Source organism: Varroa destructor, unplaced genomic scaffold (assembly GCF_002443255.2).
Source record: "Varroa destructor unplaced genomic scaffold, Vdes_3.0 BEIS01000002.1, whole genome shotgun sequence".
Classification (NCBI taxonomy): Eukaryota; Metazoa; Arthropoda; class Arachnida; order Mesostigmata; family Varroidae; genus Varroa; species Varroa destructor.
This window is the reverse complement of record NW_019211455.1, coordinates 16,460,786-16,487,154: the sequence shown is the minus strand read 5'-3', so window position 1 is coordinate 16,487,154 and position 26,369 is coordinate 16,460,786. Positions and strand designations below refer to the sequence as shown.

Below are 26,369 nucleotides of genomic sequence, written 5' to 3'. Positions count from 1 at the left end.
AACTCACCCCGGATATGGCGGCCCATTAACAGAACACTTAAGCTCAAGTTAGCCTACATATAAGCTGACTTGACCTTAAGTGCCAATTTACGAGCCGACGGTGACTCGTGGCTTTTAGCTGGCTTAGCCTGAAAGAAGAACGAAGTGAACATTACTGGCACCAACATTTCGGGCAGTAGATTCGTCGTTAGCAATGACCACACTCAGGGGAGCACGAGCAGCTAGATGACAACTTTAGAAGCGACAGCTGGACCTGCTAAGGCTCTCTGGACTTAAAGCTATTTGGCAACGTAGCCACGCAACGTACTATTACCACAGACTTTCTCAAGGAGTACGTTCACTGCAATCGCTCATTACGAGTCGACTACTGCCGACGAACCCATTTTTGACTTAGTGACGTTTACTAGGTGCCCAGGTTAGAAGCGGCCGGTGGGGGATCGCCATCATAACACTAAGCCTCAAGTGGTCAGCGTGAGCCAGCCGGCGACAAAGAGACGCGAGCCTCAACAACACATAGATACTGCAGCGAGTGCAAGCTCGCGGAAATTCGCTTTGTTCGTTCCTCGTGGCAATTGAACCCAAGTTTGCCAACAGATTCTTCTTAGGTTATTCTGGCCTTTTTAGCCAGTACGCACGCGTTTTCGAAATATTAGCTGCTACTGCTAAGCGTCCCGTTCGGGTCACCAGATCCACCACGTTTTGTTAAGTATCTATATATATATATAGATACACTTATGCGTCGTTTTCGAATATTAATTCTGTTGTTTCTACCATGTAATAGCTTTATCTTTTTTTAAGGAAAAAAACAGTTTTTCTTTGTAACTCGCGACTGTCGCCGATGATGCTACCTGCTACGAGTACGCACACTGCCGCCACTGTCGTTGCTAACTGAGTTCAGATTTAATAGTTGAGGGAAGATGTGTCGCCATAAGCAGTCTTTCGCCTACGGGAGGCGGGTTAGGGCAATCAGAGAAGCAAACTGTTGCGGAACAGGAACCACTCCATCACTGATCGTTTTGATTAACATAAATGCTCCCTGAGGGCTATGGCTCACTACAAGAATGACCGGCGAAGGCAATAGAGACGCAGCCAGTCGAGCGGCCGCTTCCGTTCACAATTCCTTTGTTTCTAGTACGATGGTGGTTTACATCGGTAAACGCAGACAAGACACTCTCCTTCGTCTTAAGGCCGAATCTTCGATGTACAATCAATGACGACAGCGGGTGGCAGCAGCAGCTTTCTCTCCTGGTATACGTAGAAACGCCGGTATTCGATATCTATCGTCGTATTCCATCGAAGTACCGTTGATTTATAGTGAGCAATAGTGAATAACCCTTTCCAAAACGGCAATGGCGGATTCATCCTCGACTGGTGGGTGTTGTCGATAAGTGTTAAAATGTAACAGTAGACGACTGACGTGTCGCAGCCAACCGACGCGACCGGACGTCATCGCTTAACACGTCGCAAGAGCGACAGGGCACCTTTGTATATATCAGCTGGATCAGACTGACGGGTCCCTAGAGAACCAGGCTCAGCTAGAGACAGGCACAGGAACACTCATCAGGGCTTGACCCAGCTTTTGTCATTCGTACTCGGCATATCAACAAGAGCTGGGGTGAGATAAGGCGGATGTTTTTTAGGTTGAATACAAAACGAGAAAGGTAGCAAACAATAAGGGGGTGAGCTATAAACGTAATCACAAACAAATTGACTTTACAATCGATAAATATAAATGCGCAATTTTCAAATCGGCCATCGTAGACTTGCCGGATTAGAAATTGTCTGTGCTGTGCTGGCGGATACGCGACGTTGAATAACTGTACGCAACCTGGAACGACAATAGGGTAACCACAGTCTTTAGCACAGGTACTACGTGATTATAATGGAACCTTGTAGCTGTGGCTTGTCAACTCATCCGACAATGAAAAACATTGGCTCTCTTCTACCTACGAAAATATTGAGACTCATAGACTTCTTTATTCTGTCCTCATACATGATCTGTGCAAAATACACATAGCGGAATCAATACGATCAACCTTAGCTCAAATTCTCAATCTCCACTTAAAACAGCAGCAACAAGCCGATAAAATACAACGGTCGTTCAATAACTCTGTTTTATTTTCCCATTAGCCCGTTCATCCTTGTCGCCCCAGAGCAACTTTCCTGTGGCAAACTTCCCATTAATTACCTTGTTTCATTACACCCACTGAATTTTCTGGATCGCACTGTTCCATCATTGTCAAATGCCCTCTTTTAGCAGTTCGATCAAATTACCTTTGTCATTTCGCTATCTTGCGTCGATTGTTTACCTACCCTAACTCAGATATTCAGTGCTCTAATTATCCTGCTGCTTTAAAGCAGGCATCCTAAACACCTATGGAATTACTCTATTTATGCTACCCTTGACTTGGGGCCCCCTGTACAATTATTCATCGTATTCCGAGATGGAAGCGTTTTATCTAAATGTTGTACAAATCAGGTAAGTAAGACATCAGTTAACGAACCTGAGGACAGCGATACTATCCGAAATATTAAACGTTATCTGAGGTGAATCACAGACTCTGCCACATTCAAGTTTATAGCAGGAAAAAAAAAAACTTTTCCTTAATAGTTTAATTTTGTCTGATTCCAGATTCTAGTCAGCTGGATGTCCCGCAAATTTTCAATCGCCATTGCGAGAGATTTTTCCAAAACCTCACATTGTCTCTGGACGCTGTGAAAAAGTTTATAAAGATCTCTTTCCGCCACAATGCTCTTGCGTCATATTATGTCTGCATACAAAAAAGGTCATAAATATGGTTGGAGTTTGTTTTCTTTAGACTCTAAAAGCAAATTAATCAATTATGATCTTTTTCTCTTCTTTGTGACCTCGCCAGAAGTTCTCAGCTATGATATTGAAAAATCAGGTTTCGAAACCCACTTATTGTTAAATGCTGTTACCAATCTCCTTTGCCTATGATCAGAAAAAAAACAGTAACGCGCGCGCGCTGATTAGGGTTTCGAGGAGGGACCTCCTACTCAAACTTTGCCCAATAGATTTTAACGAGTGCTGCCAGGTTTGTTTGGCATTGTTGGGGAGAAAAGACTTTGCCATGTTTGCCAAAGCGTTCCGATCAAATAGCTTGATTCACTGTTGTCGATGTAACTGAGCAAGATACAAGTCCGTCTTGATTTCAACTATTTGCTGGTGTAGTACAGGATTTTTCCCGTTCCGCCAAACACAAATTGTACTCTCTTTTTGATAGAGATTTAGCACTTTACCTTGAGCTGCTCACCTCCACTCTCTGTTCCATGTGGACGTAGAGATCGCCCATTACAATTATGTATGAAAATTGTTCAATGCTGCTCCGTCCAGCCGGTCGCGAACGGGATATCGGACGCATAAATAAGCGTGTTTTTTTTTCTGCTGGTATTTTACTTATGGGACTGTCAGAATTTTTTTTTTTTTTTTTGTTGATAAAACCATTGTTTTATAGTGCTTTTTTTTTATTGGGAACAGCTTGACGGGGCAAACTTTCGTTTAAAATAATTCGAGATGCTTGACAATTATCGAGTGTTATTATTTTCCACCGATAGACAAACTGTTTGCTATCCATCTATCTATATATATATACATATATATAAATTGTCGTGTACTTCGCATGGCCAATCCTGGGAAATAACAAGCAAAAAGCAAATCTAACATAGGTAACGAAAATGTCACCTGGAGCAGTCAAATTTAAGGCTTGAAATCGAAATCAGGTTCTGTTTTATTCTGCACGTAAATCACAACGCTTACAGAGAACGGAACAAGTGAACAGTAAAAACGTAACGAAAAAGGAAAGCTTTTGAAACGCCCACCGGTAACTCTTTTTTTTTTTTTTTTTTTTACCAACTCAATAGATCAGACACTTCTGTAGTTTAATCGTATAGAACATATACGTATAAATAGTCGAACGGGTGTGTCATGAAATAAATATGATCGTGTGGAAGTTGTGCCGCAACTGTTGAGATTATATGGTGAAGACGTTTCCCGGCGGTCATCATACTGCTGTTTCTATGATTACGAGCACGACAGCAAATATCGCCTTGGACATTTGCTATCATGCTCGTACTCGACTGCTTAGGCCGACTTCCATTTTTTTGTAAGTTCAGCTAGCATGATGTGTCCTGGATATAACTTCTGAAGTCTGATAACTCTTTATCTGCTAGGCGTCTTCCCAAACCAAAGCGTTTAGCCGATATGCCCAGTTGTTTCGAACGTAAGTTTCGCAAAATTGCTTGACCGTGACACTCGCTTAATGTCGGAGCCAACGTGGACCCTTGCAACAAAGTCACGGTCCAAAGGGGGTCAGCGAATAAGAGGGGCAAAGGGCCTTATCGAGCACCAAGCGGACAGGCGGGCTGATAAATTGCGCAGGATACAATGGGCGGTGCCACGGATGAGACAATGAGATTGTCACGGAAGCTGACGCTACATAATTTTCTATCATTGTTTAGCTTTTTTTCCGCTACATAATCTTGAAAAATTGTAGTGACGGACGGGGTGTTACAAAAGCGACACTTAATGTCAATTCAAGATCTAATTCAAAACGCATTATGCGAACTATTATGTACGCGTGCATTGCAGTACTTTGTTATTTCGACGTAGATATGTTGATTAACGACGACTAACTATTAGTCCGACGGATTTGACTTTTCAAGTTGAACTTTTCGTCAGGCGTTCCATTTTCAGCGATTAGTTTCTTTTAGATTTACTGGGCGCTCGAACATCGGCAGGCAAATCAGATGGAAAACAAGCTGCGGTCGACTGACATTGTAACTGCGAGCTGAACTGGGTTAGCCTTAAGTGGATCGCAGGTCAGTATCATCGAGTTGTTAACCCTGCGATCCGTTAGTCAGGACGGATTTTCATGGCGCGGAAAAGGCATGCAATCAGACATGAACTACCCTGCATGTATGCAGTTTGCTATACCAATTTGAGGATCCGGTTAACTTGAGTTAAAGAGCACCCTTCGGGCTATGTTTTCATTTCGAAATGAACAGTGAAACGTTCGTACAGCACGTACTGCACGCGGAATGTTTTTAATGAGCACGGGGCTCGCTTTTTCCCTGTCTGCTTATGTATCTAGCCAGTGCTATCAGAGTATTTTTGCTAGAATAGACCGTTTTCTCCCCGGCCCAAACCTTCCCATCAAGATAGCCAGGTTGGGTAACTTTTCTAATATGTTCTTTAGTTCACAGCTCTTTTTGCGCGAGTTATTCCATTTTTCCACACGTAAACGGAACGTGTCTTTAGTTATAATGTACTCCGAAACTGGTTATAGATAGTCGTTTGTGAAGGAAACAGGTAACAATAACCTCGTGAATGGACGATTTGTTTACATTAATATGTACGGTTATTTATATTAACGAAATGCTTCTGTTGATACGATAAAAAAACTGCGGTTCAAAAGCACGAGACGTTAAGCGACAACCCGAAGACCCAGGCAACCGTCGCCTTCAGACGTGAACAAGGCTCTTTTCCATAATATTTTGCTATTGCAGGAAGTACGTTCGTTTTCAATTGGTTGCGACTGACACGGTGCACTTTTAGCTTCCGCGACTTCCACCATCCGTCTGCTGGCAGCTAGAGTCAATCCAGCCGACATTACTGTCCATAAGCATCATAACATATGCCATCATTGAAGCCGAAGGCGGCCGTTGACGGCGTTGAGTGCCAAAGCCTGCTGGTTCCTGTTTGCCAATCAATTTCATTGTTGAGTAGGAAATACTATTAGACGGCGTCGTCTCTATCGATTCGCGCTGCACAAAATGCTGTAAAGGGAGCCATGTGCCTTTTATAGATCTATATGCGTTCGGCGAAATAATGGACGCATAAGAACGCCTACTTAAGATGTTGAAGGGTTTAGCTCAGATATAGTGAGTATTGCTTGCAATATTCACTATATCGGAGCAGAAAGCAACGGCTTTAGGCTGCGTTGGCGCTCGACGATTCCTCCCAGCAGGTCCGATGCCCTTCGGCTGATGCTGCTCTCTGTCGCCCAAGTCGAACAGCCCCTGAATGCTTAGAAGAGTCATTGTGTGATATTACAGAACTCGAGTCGAATCTAAGCCGCGGGAATGCTAGGAACTGTAGTACTGGTAGAGATGGAATATCGAAGGGAAAATGGGTAAAATGTGCTATACAATAATGCCTTTCTTTCATGTTTTGTCTCATCACTAATGGTTAGATGCTTGATTGTCCCTACCTAATAGAAGCGTGCCTCAATCGCTCATCAATCAGTCGAATGCGATGAAATGAAGGGAATAAAATCAATGTTTATAATGACGAAGGGCATTTCGGAATAACGCCCTCCGTTAAAACACTTCCCGAATATAAGAAAAGTTGACAGCTTCTTACATGGGTTTGACTACCCAGGCCATGCACTGCTAGTGCATCACAGGGGTATGCCCCCAAGGAACCACAATGCACTCTACTGTTGTTGTTGCGTCGAAGCTGTCGGTACAGCCATCTATGTAGGGGATCGCGACTGGAGCAAAGGGGGTATCAGACTGCTGGAAGCTAGTAATTAAAAGTAGTTCCGCAATCAAATGTTCGCAGACAAATGGCAATATGTGGATATACCGTGCCTTGGATCGACTGGCAACAATGGCGAATCAATAAGAATTGTAATTTGTGCGTTATCCGTTTAAAAAGAAGAAAATGATTTTTTAACTTAACGAAGTTTCTCTTAGGGCTTTTAGAACCTTGTCGGAGTAGACGATGCCACAGACTTCTTTGGCTTGCCGTATTTTTAGTTTGTTACTGTAAAAAAACGTTTATGTCGATTGCGTTTTGGTTGCTTAACTTGCTACAGCACAATCTTATTAGGTAGGGCATTATTATTCGTCTACTATTTCATGCTGATTTCATAAACGCTATTTGTTGAAAAATAACATCTATCTCGAGCCATTGTTTTGATGTACTCACTTAACAAACGGATGTCGGCTGTTCAGCCTATTTTAGCGAACAGATTAATGCTTATTGCATCACGGTTCAGTCCTATAAATATGAAGTCTAAGCCGACAAAAAGGGGAGCGAGCTGCGTTTGTTAATTCAGCCACTGCGACGATCTTCCGTCGTGCAGAAAACGTGTTCAGAAGAGCACGAACTCTTCTTAGCACCTTTATTCCTTGACGGCGTCGCTCCCGTAACGAAAGGCTTACACGACGGCCGGAGGAAGCTCATTGCAAGTGCGTGCAGTGTTCAAGTGTTGAGGATCACGCTATTTTCCTCTCTACGTTATAAAGGGGTTTCATCAAACCTAAACTAGTAATTACCTCGCTCTCCTTTTGCCTAGATCATACTCTGTAATCTCCGAACTTACTAAAATAGGTATTGTGATAGACCTAACATGACTGTGACAGGTCGAAATGCTTGTCTTTTTAATAGACACTAATTCGGCTTAGTAAAGCTAGCTCCTCTTAAGGAACGCCGATTTCTGCTGACCCCCAAAAACAAATGTATTCCAAACTGATCTATTAAGGCCATGTTATACTAGAAGAATGGATCGTTTACCATGCACGCTTATAACATCAATAGGCATGTTTGATGACAATGTTATATTGTATTGCCACTTTCTAGTTAGCCTACGCTTTTCTATATATGCTACTTATGATACAGTGTCTATTTAATATTGAAAAACAATTACATGCTGATGCAACCAACACATTTCTTTAATGCTCTCTCTTTCGAAATAAGGCAGTTACTTGCATTATATATATATGTATATAACATCTTTATGGATATATGTAAGTGCAGGTACATGCACAAACGGGCTGTTACTGCGTGTGCCATTGTATTAATTACGCCGAACCATAGATTATATCTGTATATGTAGTTATCTATAATAACACGTCTAACAAATGCCATGCCAATGGCAGGAACTTATCTTCCTGACAGGTTATATCTTGTGGTGCACAATCACGACGTGTCGAGTGCTGCTACAGCCCTCTCTGACGCCCTTCTACTAGGCTCATTCTAATAAGATGAATGGCGGAAAGGGGCTCCCCTCGCGTGAAGCCGTCAGGACGCGAAACAGAAAGGCGAACGATGTCTGGCTCTTCCGATGATGCTGCTGCTGGCGTTGTTCTACATTGCCATGTATCAGGCAACAAGTCCAACACATCCTTGTGGCGAAGCGACAGGCTCAACTACGGATGTGCTGGCCAGTCCTATAAAAGGCAGATTGAGCGAGCACGAAGTGCTCATTAAGCAAGTGCTGTATTTTCTGACCATTGACGACTGCCACAAGTTGCATATGCTGGTCTACTGACTCGGCGATTTTCGCCATTGAGCTGCTAGCGATGGTCGATAATTTTGGATTCCGGCCAAGGCCACCCAGTGCGAAAAGGCCATAGTAATAATAATAAGTGATGGCTAAGCGCTTAACGGAGGACGCTTCCGTGAAAGCGGAGAAAACTTACCCTTGAGGCGTCGTATAAGTGGGCGAGATCTGAAGGAACTGAACTGGCTTCTCACAATGGCGCGGACTTTTGTGACGAAACTATTTGCATCCCCGTTTGGGCGGAGTGGCCAAATGAAGTGCAAGATGCGAGAAAAATAATCGTCCTATTCATGAAGTTCTTCAAGTGGCTCGATGATAGGCAGCTTTGGATTATAAACTCTTATGCAACCGTGGGGACTCCACAAAAAAATTGTGAACGGATTATTGTGTATAACTCGATGCTATATAAGTAAAATTATAACTGAGACATTTTTTCCTTAAAAAGGTTATAGTGACTAGTTTTTATTGCATTGACACATTGCGCAATCTGAAACTATGTTATCCTTCTTCTCCTTTTTTTTTGTTCCGCATAGGACTTTTAGCTGTAGCCATGGCAACTCATTACAATTAGGCTCGAACTTCGATTGTTCTCTTGATATTTCAATAACTATCCCGTTACACTGCATTGATTTAGAAGCCTACCAATTACTAATGAAAATTAATTGTTCTCGCAGCCCTAAATACAGCACCACGAGAAAAGTGGTACAGAAAAGTAGAATTGCAGAAATTACAGGTTGATATAACTCATGTCATGTCTGTGTAAATCAGCGTCCTTAATGATCCCTTGCCCGATTTTTGTTTCACCCATTTCTTTTTCTAAGCCACTAATACGGCTGTATACTGTGAAATCTCTATTGTTTTCGGGACGAAAAATTGTGACGAGTAATTTCTACATCTTTCTATTAAAACTAAATTAACATCATTAAGGGTGTTCTGTAGAAACTGAAACATGATGATAGTCTTATGGTGCAAAGTCCAGGCTGTATGGCCAATGCATTCAGGTTTGCCATCGCCGTTCTTTCAATTTTTGTCATGTAACTAGAGCTGTGTCTGGTCTGGCAATGCCCCAGTGGTAAGCAACACCTTTTCTGTTCGCTAGTTCTAGCCGATTTTCAATGACCTGTTGTAATCTTGCCAGAAGGCCGAATCGATCGTTTTATACGATTTCCTTCCAGTCCCATTGGACGCATAACTTTTTTTGGCATCGGTCTGGACTGTACCACAAACTTCGGTGCACATTTTCAACCTTTTTTTTTTCGCTTTCATATTTTTATCATATATGGTTTACTTTCGATCACCTGCGAAAGATGGCTCAAGTATCTTGCGTTTCTGTAGAGTTTCATAGATGGAAATGCAGCCCAGTAAATTTTTCTGCATCGATCTGTACGGCAGTTAAATTTTGAACTTTTTTTTTAGTCCGCTTTCATCAAATGGTTTAAAACTGTTAAGTGGTCGATGTCAGCCGTGATGTTTCTGACTATACGATGACTACCCACGTGTCGGTGTTTAACTTTCGCAGCAATTTTATAAACTTTTTCTGTAACTAAGTAAGTACTACGAGGAGCATCTTTCACATAGAAATTTCTAGAACAAAAACGACAGAACAGTCGTTGCGTCACTTCTTCTGATAACGCATTTTGACCACAAACTACACCAATTTTTTTTCTGAGCCTGAGCAGCATTTATGCCTGCTCAGGCCCATAAAAAATACAACAATTCGTTATAAAATACAACAGAATTTTGCTCATCCTCAAGACGCTTTAACTTGAGTGTAAAACTTTGGCACAACTTACCAGTGGCGGGTTTGAGCCTCCAAATGACATCAATGGCGACTAGAAGCCATCATTACCTGAGAGAGATATGTGAATCCTTCAAAGCTAATTTAACTAGAAAAACGCTTAATACTTCCTCCGATCCAGTATATCTGCATATATATTGTAAAAAGCGCCTGAATCAAAAGTGCTAGTATAAAATATCTAATAACCTTGATTCTATAAATAGGTTACTTAACGTATGCCTTTTTTCATGAAGAAGTTCAGGCTCCTACTGTGCCAGTCGATTCGCCTTATACCAATACATAAAGAAACGTGGACATTGACAAGCTTGACAAAATAGTATCGGTTGCTCTGGTTCAACGCCTTAGGCTTGATTTTTTTAGGCTTGATGCAACTCAACGAGTTTCCTAATTAGAAGCGCTATGAATGTGTCATTAAGAAATAAAATAGTTTTAACTTAAATGCGTCAATCTCTGTTATCAACAGGCCACGCGTCCTTAACTAAGGAGATGCCAGAAACATTCCAGGTTAGCAAATCTGAAAACGATTAAGCAAATTATAGTCCCTCAGAAGCCTGGGCTGACCGTCAACAACCGCCGTAGTCCTAGATAATTGCTTATCTTTCAAATTTCGATCTACGTCGCCCTATGTTTTTACAGCTTAAATATGCTATTGCAATTAATGTACGAAAATAAAATAACTGATCGGCTTATATTCAGGAATTTGCAGCCTTCTCGTCATCAGTCAAACGTCGTAGTTCATTTGACGAAATAAGCAATGCTCTATGAGGTAGTAGCTTCTGTCGACCGAAAAGCGTCGCTGACTGCAGCACAAGCGAACATTGAGTGGAAGCTCCGCCGTCAAGACACCGCCAGTTCCTGTATTTCCCAGTCTCCCGCCGTCGGTGACGTGCCCAACTTTGCAATTTTTTCGAACGTTTTTTTTATTGGCAGCAATAGGATCGATTTATTAGCCTGAGAACGCTTAATCGAGTTCTCTCGGTCAATTTGACGGAAAGGGAAGCTCAGTTCGTCGACTTTTACCCAGCATCTCTCAGCAGTGTACCGACAAACCTCGTATTTGACGACGTAAATATACGGGAAAAACTTATATCGACTGCAACAGAACGGTCTCCTACAAACGTAAGTACCGGTAGGCATTCAGCGGTTACGATGCACGGGGAAGTAGCCTAACGGAGGGAGATACATCTTTGATACATCCAATTCTGAAACTGAGTAATACAGATTATAACAACGTTCTGGGGGTTCATTTGATGGGAGCTAACCAACACGGCTCTTTTTGATGGTGAACATAGTATGGAAATTAATATGAAATGTGTTCGGTATGTATAAGTACAGTTTAAGGGTCTCTATATTATATCTTTTCCAATAGTAAAAATAGAAGTAAGAAAAAATGTAAGGGAAGGCTATTCGAAACTACCAATTAACTTTTGCTCACTTTTTTTTGGAAAATAGACAAACTAAAGTATACGTGTACACCTACGTACTATGTGTTTAGGAGGACTGGAAAGGAACCGTGCACTATGAGTTGCTTCCGGCTGGCAGAACGATTCGTCTGGACCTTTACTATCAACAGCAAGAATCAATTGAAAAACATCATCCAGAACTAGTGAGAGGAAAAGGCGTCATCCTCCAAGACAGTGCCAGTTCACGTATATATTTAGCTACTCGGCAGAAACTGAGAAGGCCATATCCCCTGCATCTTGACTATCTAGTTTAGTTTCAATAGAAAGATGTAGAAATTACTTGCTGACGATTACTTGTCCATAAACAATCAAAGTTCTCCAGTGATGGCATTATGGTGTCACTAGAGAAACGTCAGAGAAATGGCGCAGCTTTAATTTAGTAATATTATTTTGAAATATAAAATATATTTACTTTAGCTGGACAAGGGTAGGTAGTAACGCATTTTTATAGAATAGCTGGCACCGGAAACTGAGTCGTTCAATTTGAGTGATTGGTATAATAAATTCGGTTCAAGCTTAATCAGATTTATTATGCCGAATTTAAATAACATACAGTTTTTTTGGTAATTGAACATTATTCTTAAGCTTCAGTTCAGCCCATGTAAGAGACACTGATTTAGGTTTGCATCTGCATTAGAGCTGATGATCTCCAGGGCAGGAAGATCGAAGCCTGGCGTGAATTTGTCGACTGTCCGAGTTCGGTCTTTGATTAACATTGGTGCTTCATAAGGTTGTTGTAAAAAGATCCTGAAAAGCGTCCGTACTTGAGTTCTTATTCTAGGCAAGACCCATCGGGAAAAAAACTCATTCCTAGAGTATAGAATAACCCTCGTTAAATACAGCGGTGTCTTACGTGTGATGTATATATGTTTATATATATATATATATATATATATATATATCTATATATATATATATATATATATACGAAACGCAAAAGGAATATAGGAACTCTTAAAAAGCAGATCCAGTTTTATTCAAAAAACAAAAAAGTACATTTCTGAATACTAAAATGTCCATAAAAGTATGAACGTAAAGAAATCTTTGAGGCAGCCTTTTTTTAAGTCAGCTTTTTTAATGCTCACAGAAACCGCTAATAGATCAGAAGCTATTTCTGGATGTCCGGAGGATGCTTCTTGAGATAATAACATCTCTGTCGGACATCCTTGATCGAAGTCTACTGCTGAGACCTGTAAGATATCATGGTTTTCTTAGAGCTGCTAAGTTTGTAGTTTGGACGTATGTGCATCTATATTCGGTTTTAGCTACGTTGACAATTTCCGTTATTATGTAAAGTAGTGCACGAGAGTCAGAACGCCACCATCCTTATTAGCAACTCGATAATCTACGTTTCAATAAAGGTCATTCCCTAGATCGTAAATAATGTTTCAAATCTATAAATAACATTGGTGCCTATGAACTTGTTGACCCTTCGCCCAAACCCACCAGACACAAAAAGATCCAGGGAGTTTGAGTTATATGCTGATAACAAACAAAAGGTTTCCAACGTTCCAGAATCCAAAGGCGCCAAAAAGTAGAAAAGATATCCAAATAGTGCGAAAAATTTGAAAATAACTGACCGGCTTATCTCAGTATAAATACTCTTCCACCGAACACACCCGCCTATTTTTGTATCGAAATTTAGGCATGAAAAAATGACCTTCTGCTTTGTCTCATACAAATTTTCCTCTGACTCTTCGGAAACACTAGAAAGGCTAGTGACAAGCTACACCATCAACTTTGGTTAACCAACAGAGATCGCAATCCTGTTTGCGGATATTTGTACCTTGGAAATACATTAACATACAACAGCTGACTTTTACCCCATATTCTAAATACGAACCCTTTATGTCCGTCAGGAGGAGCTGGCCATTCTGTTTAAGGAAGAACTGTTTTTCTTCTAGTTTTAATAACAACGGCGAACGCATTCCGACTTTACCCCGAACACCCTGTGTACATATTAGTTGGTTTAATGGTCCCACGAGTTTGTAATAAATTGCCATCGCAGCATTTAGGTATCTCTCGACGTAACGGATACACGCTGTCGAGGACGAAGATTTCAATGGATATTTAGTAGCAGGTTTTTCGAAACGGCGAACGAACTTCCCCGTTCAGTGGCTCATGGTCGCCGTCGTTCAAGTGCTCAGGATAAAAGCGAGCCAAGGAATGCTAACGAAAATACTATTCCGCATAGAATGTCTCAGACGTACGTCCCCAGTGGGGCCTCCTAGTAAAGCAATGTTCACATTTTACCAAGAAAAAGACTCATGATACCCCCTAGCCGTTTAAATGGGACCATTGTTTCAGTCCTTCCGACTGGGCCATCACGGTACGTGTATACCCTTTTCTGTGTCGGATGTTTGTAGAAGACTGATATCATCTGACCATATACTGCTAAATGAAAATAGCTAATAATCTCCAACGATAAGCGCATTATCGGTTTTATCAGCTTTAATTACGTGGATTTTCGTCGCGGGGTAAATCCTTTACGTTTTTTTTTTCTTCATTTGTTGGAAAGGGATTTGTGAAATACGCGACAATAAAGGTAATCAAATAGCTATTTCATATTTTTTGTGTATACTATTTGTGTTAAAGGAGCACGAAAATTATCATATTCTCGTATATTTGTTGTGGATCCTATGTATAAAGAACGATTCAAAGATTAATCAAATTCTAATTAACCCAGGGTACCTGCGGTAGCTATGCTCCTTTGCTGTCCGGATTCCTCAGCACCGTTCGAGCTAGTTGTGCTTTCCGTAGAATCCTTCAAAGGTTTTTTTCTCAGCACTTAGAAACCGCTATGTCGTGGCCGGAAACAGGCGGAAGGCTTAACGGACGACGATATGAACGATTTCGTAAGGAACAAGTGATGGCAATAAGACGAGTTTGCCCCGAGGTGCTTGTGCGTCTCACTACTAGCGTATACTATTGCTGTCGCACAGGTCAGTGTCTACTTCATTGTGTTGTACGCGAAAACTGAAAACACGCCTCTAGCATGACGTTTCGGTATTACGTGCCTTCATTTCAACTTGTTACAATGAAAAATAACATGCTGCAATGATCGCCACGTTCTGCCGAATTCCAGTAGTGCGTGGCAGCTACGCTAAGCGAACTGTCACGCGACCCGTACACAAGCAAAACGCCAGATACGTAGCAAGGTATACTTGGAATTTCAAATTCGTCAAGAAACAAAGTGGCCGATCACAAACTGCGATCGACTTAATCTCTATAGTTTATCGATGAGTAACTATAATCGACCGCAATCACGTTATATTGTAGACGCACGTGAGAGATCACACGTATTTATGTCTTCAGATCTATTTGGGAGTGGGTCGATTAATTACTTTCTATTTCAACAAGGATCAGGCACATTCGAAATCCTTGCGGATCGGATATGCGGGCGGCTAAGGTCCAATAAGCTACGACATCGCATACGTGGGTGTTGCGTTTTCAATGCTATGTACGCTCATCATCTATATAAACCAGTAGGTGAGAGGTAACACCGGTTCAGAGATCAGTCGTCGCCCGTGCAATTTTGTGCCAACACCCGCAGATGGATTTGACACACAATAACGTGTAAAAGATTCGTCATCAGTACACATCCACTGATCTATTACACTCTGGAAATGTGTATGAGCTTTTTAAAATTCAAGCCCAGAAGCCTTGCCATTCCTCCGAACACTTGGGGCATGACAGCTGGTGCTGCTAAAATTTTACCAAAATGGAACTAGTGAGAAATTCTGCCGATTCGCTGTTATCTTATTTCGAAATAAAAATGGTCGCAAACTGCTAATACTTGTCTCGACGAAACGCTAATGGATATGCTTCGTATTCAACTTGACTAGATATAAACAGATAGGAGGGATTAGAGCTTGAAATGTGCTATTTTAAAACATGAATGATGAACATTAAAGAAAAAAATTCTTTTATATGAAGATTTTATATTATCATTTTAGTAATAACTATATTAGATATTTTAGATGGTTGCCAAAAACATTATAATGATTTCCCTCGAAAGGAATTAGGTTCTAATAACGAGATTTGGGCACTGCAAGTAGTTTTGCCGTTTGTGTCTGAACCCGTTATACTATCAAAAATAGAGCAAAATGTGATTTCGCACAGGTGGCGAAAGGATAAGATTTCTAAGGATATAAAGTAAGCGGAGGTATTCAAAGTGTAGGCTCACATTGCTTAATTATTTTATTTTTATATTTTTGAATATAAAAGTTGAAGCATTTCAGTAAGAAAAGGACGAGTCATGCTTCTGGAAATTACGTATGTAATTTGACTGTCCAGGATCTATCCAAGCAATTAAGGGTTCATGTCTCTTGGATTTCTGGAGTGGGTAGCCTATTCGCTACTCGTAGTCCCATAAGACAATTTAAACTCGTGAATATAGCAAATTATCAAAGTGATCGTAGTAACGCCAAAAATTGCTCTAACCGAAAGAAACCAGAGATACAAATGATTATTTCATTTGAATCTGCTACTGTCGAACGCAACAGTTTTGTCCTACACAGCAGGACGCAATGTAGGACGATATGATAGGCATAAATAATAATATTTTGGCTGAAAAAAAATCTGTGGCGGAATACCGGTTTATCTAAACCAAAATCATTAAGTGACAACGGTCAACGATTAAGGCCTTTTTAATAAAAGGGCTCCGACTAAAGCAGAAAGCCAGGCAGTGTTTCCGTATCAGTGTTTTTTTTAGAAATTAATTTCAATACTGAAATATAATCTGAATAATGAAGCAGTGAAGCAATGATTCAGATGGATTAAGACAATGTGAAGATATACAAAATAGGATGGCTTCCGCTTCAAAAAGAACAAGATATAATCCAAGGGTAATTTAGAAACTTCCATTGATGGTACTAAACAGGGTATTTATTCTCAGGACATATAAGCGGCCAAATTTGTCTTGAAAGGTATACTTATGTTGTCAGCAAATGGCTGAGTTGCCCCGAGTGTGTAATAGTAACATATTAAACTTGAGGACACGAAGCGGTCTGGGTCCAGTTATAGATACATTTCGTTTCGTACCAAGAGCCAGCCGTTTGAAGCAATTCCTAGCTAGGCGGTACTTAAACGAGGACTTCAAATTGTCGAATAATGGTAACGGGAGAGATGTTCCCAGTCTGGCAGAAAGCGTTTGCATAGACTGAAAAAAGAGCTGAGCCCAGAGCTTCTAGGTATGAGGCTGAAAAGATCCTTGCAAGGCTAAATTGAAGCAATCTGTCTGATAAAACTATAGCATTCGCAGCACGTTTCAGGGGAAGGAATAGTCACAAGTAGACCATGATTAAGGTTGATAAAAAGCAGTATCAAGATATACGACGACTGCATTGCCACCCGCCATAAGAATACTTTATATGTATAAACTGATGAACAAGTAACTTTACTAACTATAGCAGGGAGCATATTCGAACATGGACTACGGGTTTATCTTTGATCAGTAATCTGAACAAAATCCACAGGGACGAGGTAGAAAAAGACAATTTATTCTAAAGACCTGTAGAAAATCCTCGCCTCGTTTAGAGGATCTTATACTACTCATCGAGATCACTCAAAGGCAGATGCCAAATGACATTTTTCCGCAAAATATGTGATTAGGTAAAGCTTATTTTTCCACTAAAAAAAAAACGTAGCATTCTAGCTCAATTCGAGGCCCAAATTACTAATCATGTTTCGCCAGGACAACTCAGGCTCGGCGTCAATGAACCCGTTTAAGCGGACCCCTTCCATTGCCAGCATCCATGCATTGCAGCATTTGCTGAATTTCATTACCAATCTAAAACAAGAACATGTAAGTATAAATAGATAAGTCGAAAGTCAATTCAACTCAATAATTCAAGCTGCAATTTGGCGAAACAAATCGAGTATGATCCTCAACCGAATGAAGCCTCAACCGAAAAATTCAATAGCGTTAGTAGTGCTTGTAGCTACGGTGGGACGAACTGCCCAATAAAATACCGTAAAAGGCCAGCGGAAGGCCGTGTAACAATTCGCTCTTTTAGGAAAGTTTTCCAAATTAAAATTTTATCGCTTGTCTTGAAATGGACCTGGTCCTATATTTCGAATTTCGATACTTAACACAAAAACTACACCGACATAGATATTACTGATAGTACAAATCTAGCTGAAACGAAACAAATAAATGAAAACTACAGTCCATTTTAACTTACATGCAGTGAAATTAACTTATATCCTCAACTATGAGAAAGGCGCGTTGTTTGCATTGCTCTTCAATTAATGAGACTTCATCTACAATAGACATAGACCAATCAATTACATTTCCCTACATACACTTTCTGTCGCTGATGAACGTAAGGTGCACACCCTGTACGGTTACCAGTCGTTAACGAAAAAGACACCTTTCTCGGTTGGACCCTCTAGTGGAAGCAGTGCCCTTAATACTATTATACCGAAGAAGTAATTCCGAGAACTTTTCATGCAGTAGAAATCGCCGAAGGCGTTAAGAAAAAAAAGGAAACGAACGAAAGAACTATCTCTTCGTATTTAAACTTGTTCGTTGGTGGGCCTCCAGGGGAGCGCAGAGCAAAGTTTTGTTACACTGGATGCTGAAACGGCGTCCACTGCCTATCCCAGCACTTAATGCGGTTTTGCTTCCACCAAGGCTCCACGGGAACGCCGCCCGACCGCCCACTCACTCGACCCAAGTATACCCCAAAAGGAGCACAAAAGTGGTGAAAAAAGCAAAACTAAGCACAGGCGATGCCTTGCGAGGAGTTCGTTTCCCGCAACCTCCATCCAGCCGGGTGACCCCTGGCCACCGCAACTCCACTGGTCCCACAAAGACTGATCCATAGGGCTTAGTGAGTTGAACTGTGCCAAAAGTTTCGCGAAATGCTACAAAAGCGCGGTCGAGGAAGTTTATCTCTACAGACAACAACGAATTCTGCTTTATTTCAACAACAAAAACTAGATACATATGTGTAGCGGTTTCTCTTCTATAGAGAATTTCCGATTCGTCACATACTATGAAGGTTGTTCCGAAGGTGACCATTCGGGAGACTTTACGTCACACATAGAAAAAGAAAATCAAAATGGTAGAAATCATCATTATCATGGTAGAAACGCGTAAATCTCATTACTGAAAATGGAATCATTCTTAGAAATTTATTCGTTTCGTAAAGGTTCACTCTGTTGTCAATAGACTTCATGAAAAGGCAAAGTTCCGCATTAGTCGGTCTGAAGCCCGGCATTATTGTCTGGTTAGTCATATGCTGCTACACGCATCATATGAAACTAATGCATTCTGGCCATCGGATTAAGTTTTGCACAATAAATTAATAGCGATACTGAATGAAAAAGTAGATGTTTTTGTATTCTTTGTTAGACACAAAAGCTATAAATATATAACTACATGGATTATTTCTGACATTTCCAACTCCGGCGGTAACCGCAGCTTCATTTACTTAGGCTAGCTTTGACGTCGCCGCCAATCAGAATATATAGTAAGCTGAAAATAGAAAAACCGGCGCGAAATAATACCACGAATCGGACTCAAGATATCATCTTTTACCAGTCGAATGAAGGAGTCGAATGAATAGACATTATTTAAACTATGTGGGTCTATACGTGGGGATTTCGCAAGACTGCGTCTGACGCTAACCTTACAGCCAGGACAAAAATATTGATAGCGCAATAGGACTAACAAAGGGACAAAGAATAAGGACGTTCATGCTTTAAATCAGGCGTGTCGTTTAGCGATGCTCGTTAAGTGCATTGGCTTGTAGGTATAAAACCACCGCACATGTACGTTTCGGTCAGCTCAGATTGATTTTTATAGGAAGGCAAGCAAAGAACCTTTAACGGGCTACCAAAATTAAAAGGCTTCACCCCAATTTAGGCCAAAGTGCTAGAGCGAGGAATATATACGACGGCATTGTATAGCTGTCAAGCAATGGTAGCTGAAAATGTACACGTGCTACTCTATACCCATCCATACTTGATGACAGATTATATCGAAACAAAGGAGATTATGATTAACCTATACAAGTTACTTTCTACCATTAATAAGTAAATGATACTGCAATTGTTTGTCATGCGTCCTACATTCCTGCTCTCCACTAATATTGTACATAAAGGCTAATATAACAAAAAGTAAGAGAACTGTTTTTTTTTACTGCCTGACCAATATCAGCTAGTTCTGTATAAGCCCCGTGGAAGTTCACACGCCCAGTGCGAAAATAATAATCAAGCTTGGAGACAGGTCAGCCATGTTGTAGCACGCAATATTCAGTCGTACTAGAAAATAATTCACGACACCATTTAACCTAATGGCAGCATTGTTTATCTATTTCAGCCAAATGCGTGTACTTACCAATTCACGACCATGAGTAATTTAGGAGAAGCAGTTGTCAACCAGGTCGCAAATCCACTCACTCAAGGAGGTTGTGATGACCAGTTTTATAGAACATCCACAAACTGATTGAGCAAGTCAACGCGCTGACCTTTGTTCCCAATCCAATCGATTTTATCTCAACGTGCTTTAATAGCTCGATTTACTATTAGCGCACCACGTTTCAGCTGATCTGTGATGAGACTGTTGTAACCAAACATATACGAGCTTGCATCCACGGAAATGGCCATGTGAAAGGCTCTCTAGAAAGGTATCTACCTGATGAAAGCCGGCGAGCTAGTTTTGCATATGTAAAAGGGGCGTTTCCAGGAAGAATCCGTCGTACAGTCCAGGCTGCGATGAGAGGTAAGCTGGCCAGCAACGTTCCATGCAAATTTAGAAACAGCATTCATTGGGTGGTAGCCGAGGTACATAGGACTAGCGGGTAAATCGTACTCATACATGGCGTAATAGTCAAACACGTATTGAGCAAGATCGGTTTGGATGAGTACGGTGCATTTATACATCAGTTGTGAAGGTTCTAGATATCGCTTGCAAATATACAAATAGTAGACACGTTGATATTTGTCTGTATGTGATAGCCACAACTCTTGCAAACGCCGCGTAGCTATGCTCGTTTATATTCATTAGCATTTATTAATAATAAATAGAGAGAAAGGAAAAGATATTTATAAGCCGAAAGATGGCAAGAGCGTGGGCAGTTATCTACAATCTGTAACACTGGGACGTATGTCCGTGTCCCCTCGGTGTGTGCAAATATATTGATATACATCAATGTGAACGCCACTCCATATGATCGTCATGGCCTGGCTCGTTACTCGAACTAGCGAGCATCCGCCGGAAAAATTCCTAGCTGTCGAAACCCTATCCTTTTCTTTTCTCAAATCGCCCCATACTTAGGCAAACACCTTATCCACCTCCCGACAATGTCGAGGCGCGGCATCCACCACCGAGTTCGTAACAGGGGGACCAACTTTGGGTAAACGACCATGAGAGCTGTCCAATGCTAACGCAGTGGCGAGCTGCTTGCATCCCCAGCATATCGGGGCATAACATCGATTGTGATCTCTTTCGGTTCGTACACCTTTCATCTTAACGGTTAACGCCGGTATCGGCAAGCGAGATCGGGCTTTGACCAAGCGGCGGGAAATGCCGTTGGCTAGGTGGGGTAGATTTAGAAGTGGTAGATGAGGAAATGACCCCTTCTCCCCTTCTGCAGCCATTAAAGGTCCCAACAGTAAGAGCTAGTATAACTACTACTGACGGTAGAAGTGACCGGCGGGAGAAGCAGGACAAGAAGCGTTTTCCTCTTGTTAAGCCGTGTCCGCGACAACTACTATTACTAGCCTACTTCTGTGCGTCCATTACATTCTACGCTCCTGCCTAGCGGGCGAGGCGTACCGTTTTCTCCCCTTCCGTCAGAGCCACATTGATAACATTAAGTATCCGTGTGCCGCTGTGCTTGCTTCCTGCAGCTGGTCTTGCTATCACTTCATCTCTGAACATCGAACGAACTGCAGTATCATTAGTAGACAAAGACATCCAGCTTAGCTGGCTTGGTGTGGTTGGCCATCACTGCAACACTGCCAGGACTTATCATCTACCAACGTATCTGCAACTTGATAGGCTTACCCTATCTAGGTTAGTACGCTTGAGCGGCCATTAAGTGTAAAATTAGGAGTCACTAATCGCGTCGGGGCGGTGCGGTAGAATCACCATTGGTGAATAACAACGACACCGCTTGGAGTTCAATCCATTAGGCAAGGTGGAAGCGAACGATGATGCAATAGTACAAACAAGAGGGGCTCTAACGAACCGTGCTGCTGGATATTCGAACTGTACTCGAAAACCACGTTCAGACAGCATCTGGTCAAGCGTAGACCGCAGAGCACGCAAGAAAACAACGAGCAACAACTTAGAACCGACTACAGCCAATGGGAATGAGCCACTTGAAATGTTTAGCGTCTATAAGACATCATATGCACGACAAGCGTCGCAGACAGTCTGTCTGATTCTTTGCCTTTTAAATGGGTGTCACTTACCGCCAGTTTCGCTAGCACACTCCACCAGCCACACACACCTGACACTACGCACAGAAACGCCGCGTCGTGTGAGCTACAGATCAGGTAATTATTATCTTCGTCCCTGCTGTACAAGCTCTTTGCGTAGTGGGTACTACAAGTGGTAGAACGGAAGAGAAATTTCCACAACAACTATTATATAATAGCCTAAAACTTAACAACGTAACAACGCGCCTAAAAAATCTGTGACTAGAGCATTCTAACGGAAGTGGACATTTAGGGCTGAGACTCGTGTTTACATTGAAAAGATGACCGTTTAGCCGTCTGCATTGCAACGTTGAATGGCTAACGAACATCCTGCCGGCTCCGCGCGGCATCGTCAAGTGAGAGGCCCTGCTGCCCTCGCGCCACCGAAGGGCGAGGGCTACAGGCCCGAGAAAGGGTTTGTCCTACCCCCCCCCCCCCCCGAGCTTAGAGAACGCTTCGACACCACTCCCCACAATGGGCCAGTCCCAACCACCAACACCTTCGTTCCTCTGCTCCCCCATCCAACGTTTCCGTAAAGACAGCTAGCTGCACACTCAAGCGAGCAATCACAGATAGCGCCATCTATCGAGTCGTCTACAGACTAAAGGACCGAGTAGATGTTAGGCACGAGAGTACTTGGGAGAGTCAGTGGCTGTTGGGTGTAGGGGACAAGGAGGGAGAAAGGTGGAATGAACCTCGAGTAATGAAAGAAGATAGTTGCAGACTCCCTACCAGCAGAAGAAATTCGCCCCTGTCCACTGGAAACAACACTGCCACAACGAATACATCGACATGCCGATAGGGCGAACGTACACGAGACAGATTGTTTTCGTGAACTCAAATTCGAGGAACGAAGCGAAAATGGCATTAGTATAATGAAACTAGAATATACATAGGAAATATAAAATATGACGATTACCGTGTCGTATAGCTATATCTACGTTATGCACTGACGATATGAAATTGCGTAGCTAAGGGGCTGGCACATAGCTACTCTTGAGTTTAATCGTCTTTGCAGAAGAGAATATGTTAAAAAAGCAAAGCATACATTTAGCAGAATATCTCTCGCAATGCTTGCAGAGACTGGTTTTCTAGCGGAAATTTCTAGCTTTCTGCCCTGCATACCCCGTCTGAATCTGTTATTATGTGACTTTAGGACAGCTCAGTTAGTTTCTGAATTCACCGTCGAGTGATTGTAAAGCCGTCTATAATTTAAAATAATTTCTATGATGTAATAGACATTGCTTTTCTTCGTATCATTGTGTAACTCGAGTAATTGACTGTCGTTGTTTTCAAAACGTGAGGAAGATCGTTACTCATTTGACTAGGCTTGAGTGCATAGGAAACCATTAACCTGTACGTAAACTTCAATAACTTCATTCGGAACAGCCCAAATAGGTACTTAGAACGGCCTTCAGTCTCTGTGGAAGTTGCTACAAAAAGGATATTATGTTAATACGAAAACTGATTTACTCCTATTGTCATAAAAATCCAATTATAGTGTAATTATCTATTTTACTCTCAGCATTGGTAATTGAATTCCGCACAATCTTCTTTCTGTAAGTATAGATGTATTTCCAAGTAAGTTTAAAATGTACAATAGTTAAAAAAAAAAATATTCAATAATATATGCACAACACAAGTAGGATCGGTGGAAAGCTTTGCACGAATCCTGTATTGCCTATTGGTCTTTTTTTATTATAGATCTGATAAGAAAAAATAGGCGTACTTTAATATTTGGAACAACTCGAATGGCTACATCTTACCGAAGTGTTGTTACTTTAGTGAAAAGCTTTGTCGCTTTTGAAAAGCTTTATTAGTTGTAAGCTCTGATGTGGGATTTCCGTCTTTGTGTCATTTCTTTACTTCAGTGATAGCGTTAGAGCTATACAGTGTGTGTACTTACAGCGTTTCCTTTGATAATTAAGAATGCCAGCATCGAACTGCTATAAGCAACAAAATTTTGATAATCAGACATTGATTCCGAGTGCAACATTAATCTTCTATTGTGCTTCCGATTCAGCGAAACCAACGGTTGTATTTGCAGTAAAGCCGGATCTTCACACGTCCTGCCTTAAGGATTCCGCCTTCTGACCGGAGTAGCAGATACTCGGCAATCTAAACTCGGCCGCCATTTTAAATAATACCGACTGCGTATAATGCATTATTTATAGGTACTTCATGCAGACATTAACACAGGCCTTCATTCGTTAGTTAATCGGTATGTTATACAAAACTAAGGCTGCATTATTGAGAGTCGAGGAAATGTGAAATGAGGTGTATTATGAACGCTGTTTACATCGTTGTCCATTGGTTAATATCAGTAATCAAAGCTAATGCGACGTAGAACGAATTCTATGAGGTACGATGCGCGATATCGTGAGAGCATCTGATAAGTCCTGCAGGGTCTGAAATTGGTTTTCGACACGTATGTTATATAGATATATATTTCGATATATAGATAAGTTCTGTGACTCAAGAGCTAGTTCACCTTACCTGGCAGTCGTTAGACAGTCGATGCAGAAGCAAAAGCTCACGTGATCACTTCAACTAATTGGCAAGAGCTACATATGACAGATTGAAGGACGCAGGTTATATTAGTACATTGTGGTGTTTTATTTCCACTTTTAAAATATTCGCTTTTTTTTCTGTGTTTTATCTGTACGCCCGGTGTGTAAGTTGACTACGCCGTCGCACCAAGTCATTTTTTGCAGGTGGATCTCATTTAAATTGTCAAGTTCAACGTAATTGAGTTCGACATTCTTCAGTGCAGAGAAAGGCATCAGACAACGAACGGACAACGCTTGCGGAATACATTACGGCGCGTTCGATTCGCGCTATTTATTCCCACAAGTAAGACACTTCCGAAACGCCTTCCCACGTTGACGATGATATAATCATCTGTACGTTGATGGTACTCTTTGCCCAAGTGCACGGGCCCTCTAGCTTAACATATTGGTCCCGTTATCTTGATGCTCCCCGCTATTCCGCCGTTTCGCTTACAGTTGGTGTGAATCTCCACATTTGCCGACAAATAAATCCTTTTTCAGCATCGCTGTGTTGTTATATTAGGCTTGTTCTGTTGGTCTATTTTGTGTGTTACGAACTTTTCATTTTGCTCAAAAGTACGATCTTTCTAGTTTGACGCTAGATTTTCATAGTAATTATATTCTACAGCGCGAGGTGATTGAAGTGAATGGCATAATAGTCTTTTCCGTTTTTCTATTCGTCGAATAATCGCTAGCTCGAAACATCACCCACTTCAATCTTGTCTTGCTAGTAGTGGCCCTGTCTTAGATCAGTAGATAACCATATAAAGAATCAGTACCGAATTTAAATCGCTCCGCACACGAGGTATCTCGCTATTCGCATTGTTTATGCCCCTTACGATAACTTTACTAGTTCCGTTCACGTACTGCTTGCTTGCACCGGTGCGTTATCGTTGTTATTGTTTGCTTTCTGTTGTGCTTTTTTTTTTGTTCGAAAATAATTTTATTTCTACTTGACAATACATTCATCAATGCTGCGGTACGAATATGTAGAAATATCCTATATACCATTCACAATTATTTTGATATACCTACGATATATATATATTGTTGACGGATGCAGCTCGTTATGAAAACATTTCGTAGATCATCTATAATCTACGAAACGTTATCATGATCATCATCAATCATCACACTTCGGGTGTCCAACTGCGTTCATCCTATCTGTCGCTGCGAGACGCTTCATTCGGAGGGGTTCCGGATCATCTAAATGTGTTATATCCTAGTAATACCATAATAATATTTTTTATAGTTTCGACGTAGATTATAAATAATCGTTATTTTCGTCACAGTTGTCAATAACGAATTGTTTTCTCCGGTCGATTCGGCAACATTTTACTATTTATTCTCTGTTTCTAACGCTGTGCGCTGAAATGTGCGAATAACGAAAAATTATCTCAATTCTAAAAATATGTTTTGTTATAACATTAGTAATAGTTCATTATTAACATAGAGATGTCACTTGATGATGGCGCTGCTGTTTTTATCGAATCGCGTATCGTACTGTTATTTTTGTTATTGTCGCGTTTATTTTTAACTTTACGGCACAGCACCCGTTAATATCCTGGTCGGCTCAGTATCGGCGAAAAGTCATATCAATAACGTAACTCGCTTAATTGCACCCTAGTCAGCAATTATAATTGGATTGATCATTAACAAGAAAGAAATGCCATAGACGCACACGACACCCTTGCTCCTAGCGAAATACTAAAAAACAGCCATCACTACTACTCTTACACAAAATACAGAAGCTTCACAAAAATGTTTTTGTCATTACTCTCTCTCTCCCTTTCCCTTTGTCACACACACATATATA

The 26,369-nt window shown here is 41.2% G+C and overlaps 1 protein-coding gene and 2 long non-coding RNA genes across 15 annotated transcripts in view; 1 reads left to right on the top strand and 2 right to left on the bottom strand.

Moving 5' to 3' along the window:
* The window catches only part of LOC111245752 (uncharacterized), a 56,528-nt gene extending 33,905 nt beyond the window's left edge, over positions 1-22,623 (bottom strand). For 2 of the 11 annotated variants that reach the window (XR_015320213.1, XR_015320222.1), the window contains exon 1: positions 8-1,439. This is a non-coding gene — a long non-coding RNA (uncharacterized LOC111245752). The other 9 variants (XR_015320218.1, XR_015320224.1, XR_015320216.1 and 6 more) reach the window with 9 other exon arrangements.
* Positions 8,137-12,393, top strand: LOC147757445 (uncharacterized). The gene is made up of 3 exons (XR_015321685.1): positions 8,137-10,611; positions 10,804-11,226; positions 11,603-12,393. It is a non-coding gene; the product is annotated as an uncharacterized LOC147757445 (long non-coding RNA).
* Positions 22,624-24,596: 1,973 nt separating the features above from the next.
* Positions 24,597-26,369, bottom strand: part of Sec16 (endoplasmic reticulum export factor secretory 16) — a 21,441-nt gene continuing 19,668 nt past the window's right edge. For all 3 annotated transcript variants that reach the window (XR_015320206.1, XR_002670683.2, XR_015320205.1), the window contains exon 19: positions 24,597-25,775. The gene's annotated coding sequence lies outside the window, so the exon portion shown is untranslated. The remainder of the gene's footprint in view (positions 25,776-26,369) is intronic.